This window comes from Acomys minous, assembly GCF_964271855.1.
Source record: "Acomys minous genome assembly, chromosome: 11".
Lineage (NCBI taxonomy): Eukaryota > Metazoa > Chordata > Mammalia > Rodentia > Muridae > Acomys > Acomys minous.
In genome coordinates this window covers 31,076,135-31,079,766 of record NC_140492.1, presented here as the reverse complement: position 1 = coordinate 31,079,766, position 3,632 = coordinate 31,076,135, and positions in this window count along the sequence as shown.

Genomic DNA, 3,632 nt, shown 5'->3' with positions numbered 1-3,632 from the left:
TTAATATTACACATTCTCATTCCACCCACTTTTCTACTTTTCTTTGCAGACTAATAATATAATGTCTTATAAATTCATGACATTTTTATTATCCATTCATCTGTAGACAGACATGTGGGTTCATTCCGTTTCCCTGCTATCGTAAATAGAGGAACAATAAACATGACGTGCAAACATTGCCATGGTAGGATATGGAGGATGTGACTATGTACCCAGGAAGGAAAGGCTTATTGACTGATTAGAGCTTGTGATCATGGACAATTGCAATGTTACATGTTGAGAGGTAAATTATCTTAGGTGGTCTTTGGACCACTTAGCAGACACTTATTCCTACCTCTTTGTCCAAATATCCTTGTAACTGTCATATGACATCTAACAGACCACTAGTTTCTACCAACTTAAAAGAGAGAATGCCATCAGATAGTACATGAGTGAGGAGGTTTCATGTACCATGCTGTCATGTCCCTTCAGTAGTTCAGTATTTGAGAAGAGACTTGATTTATGATCTCTCTCTCTCTCTCTCTCTTTTTTTTTTTTATAAATCTAACTGTAGAAACACCATGAAACTGTTATGTTGGAATATGGTTTGGGAGACAAACTAAATCCATATTTAATCACTCACAATTGGCCACAGAATAATCACTCTCTTCTTTCCTTCAAGGTGAAGGCTTGGTTGGTTCATCAACAATCCTAATATAAAAGGTTAATTCTGTACCCTTCACATAATATCAACTGCTTCTAAGAAGGCTAAACTCCCAAAAAGCCATCCAGAACACTTATTATTAACAATGCAATTTCAAAAGGCTTACTTATTGCTGTAAAATTTATGGCTGTTCTGGATGGCTTTTGGGAGTTTAGCCTTCTTAGAAGCAGTTTCAGGGTGTTCTTCTAAAGGTTGTAATGTAGTATCATTGAAAAATCCCTAATGCATCAATAAGCAAGCAAATGAATGAATGATTTAATAAATAAGTGAGCCACCTCCACCAACTGTCTTAGAATCAGTCAAACAGCAGGCTTAAATAAATATACTTTTTGCTTTATGTGACATTTCTTCTCTTTTATTTCTAGCTACAATATGCCCTCTCCACCCCCTACCCACCCCACATTTCTCTTCTCTCCCAAACCTCTCCATTGCCCTCTCATTCCCTCTCAAATTCATGGCCTCTGGCTCTTTAACAGTTACTGCTACATTGTATACAAAAACAAATACACAGGTATTGCCAGGTGAGTCCTTTCAGTGTTGCTTGTATGTTTATGCTTTTAGCGTTGACCACACTTAGTACTGGACAACCAATTAGGGTGCTCATTCCTAGAGAAGACTAATTCTTCCTCTCTCCGCACTCATTAATTCATTGTATCTCTTCTTCTAGGGCTGGGACCCCGTGAGATTTCCCCTTTCCATGTTAGCATGTCTATTGGTTTGTGTTTGTTCAAGTTTTGTTTGGGCAGCCATGTCTTGGGGGTAGAAACGAGGGGTACCATCTCTGTCATTTCCAGGATGCCCTGCCTTGCAGCAAATGTTCTACTCTCATGGATCTTAACAGCCTTTCTGTGCTCTCTTCTGCAGTGTTTCCTGAGCCTTAGCTGTAGGAACTGTGTTGTGCATGTATCACTTGAGGGTAAGTATCCATGGCCAATTGCTCTCTGCATTTTAGTGAAGTTTGGCTTTCTATAATGGTCTCAGACTGTTGTAAAAAGAAGCTTCTTTAATGAAGAGCAAGAGTTACACTTATCTGTGAATAGTATTTAAAATACAGTTAGGAAATGGAGGGGTTTAAGAAAGTGTCAGTACTAAGCTCTCCTCTAAGACCCATGACCTCACAAGCTACAAATAGTTGGCCAGGTTTCCAGCACCAGGTATGCTTTCCCTACTGTTAAATGGGCTTCAAATCCAATTAGACAGTGTTTGTTACCACCACGGTGTAAGTGCCACTATTGTCCCCTTAGGTACATGTCGCCATGTCAGTCATTGTGTTCATAGGCATCACAGCTAGCTGAATTATTGATTTTCTCCCTCCATTTGCAGTTTGTACAGCCCCTTCTACTACTATGAAAGTTTGTCGTCAAGGAGGCGGCTTTTGTGAAAAATCCAACTCAATTTGTCTTAATTCTGTATCCAAAGTACATGCCTAACATACACAAAACATAGGTTTAATCCCTAGCTGCATATAAATCAGCCATAGTGGCTCGTGCCTATCCCTTCAGTACCCAGATGTAGAGGCAAGAGCATCATAAACTCAAGGTGATCTTGAACTACACAGCAAGTTTGGGGCCAAAATGGACCCTTGTGTATGTGTGTGTGTGTGTGTGTGTGTGTGATGATATATATATATATATATATATATATATATATATATATATATATATATATATATATATTATCTGGTTCATCTGTGTACCACAAGTGTTCTAATCAATACCCATTTCACTTAATAGGCAATGCCAAATATTTCTTGAATGAAAGAATAACTCACATTGCAGCTCTTAGATCAACAAATGTAAAAGATAGTAAGTTGTGTCAGAGGGAAACAAGATGTAGAGAGTTAGCTGAAATAGAATTTCTCCTGGCAGTACTATTTTGGCACACATCTTATTATCTGCATAACATGAAACTTTGTAGAATAAGGTGGCAGTTTGGATAATGTGTAATAGCTGTCTAGCACTTAGAATAAATATCAAAGGAATAAATATTCTTTTTATTCTGTTGAATGAGCAGTAGTTCTTAGACTAGAGTTACATACCCTAAGTGGTAATCATTTATTGAGCATCAATGCAATATATATATATATATAGCTATTAAATATCAGAATTTAATAGACCTAACCAGAAGGCCCATAATTGGGATCTTTGAGCCATTGCAATCTGCTTGCTCACAGTTCTCAAAATAGTTTTGGTAAAATGTTTCATGCTATGCATCTTATCTCCCTGTATTTTATTCTTCCATACAGCAAAAATGCATACAAAAGAATGCAACTAGGAAAATAGGACCATTGGATACAATTAGCTTGAATGAGTTTGTGTGCTGCAGATGAGGACTGGAGAGATGGCTCAGCCATTAAAGACTATGGTCATAACCATTCTGCAGTTGACAAGTGACTAATCTATTGCTGTTTGTGTAGACATAATGTGTGTGTTGGGGGGGAGTTTTTTAAGGCTCTTTTCATTCTCTTCTGCTTATAAAATACTCTCCCTTATTTGACTATGCAATTGCGCTTCAAGGCTCAGCTGCCTCAGAGAGCAAAAACTGAATAAAAAGTTTGGGAGAACTAGGAAGTGAAATAACCCATTCTGGATTTATGTATAAATGTCCTCCAGCCTGAATCTGTGTGCAAATTTCCTCTGGCACTCCTAATTATTTGTTATTAGTGCATAGTAGGCATAAAAATCTTTAAACAAATTATCTGTGACAACTATATTAAACAAGATACTTATTTAATATTTAATAGTGTGTTTCTGTCTCTGTATGTATGTATACATGCATGGGTGTGTGTACGTGTGTGTGTGTGTGTGTGTGTGTGTGTGTGTGTGTGTGTGTGTGTGTGTGCAACAACAGTATCAAACAGCCTTCCTGGATAGAATTTTCTTTGGAAACCTCATATAGAAAGTAAATTTTAGCAAGGCTCTGAAGAATA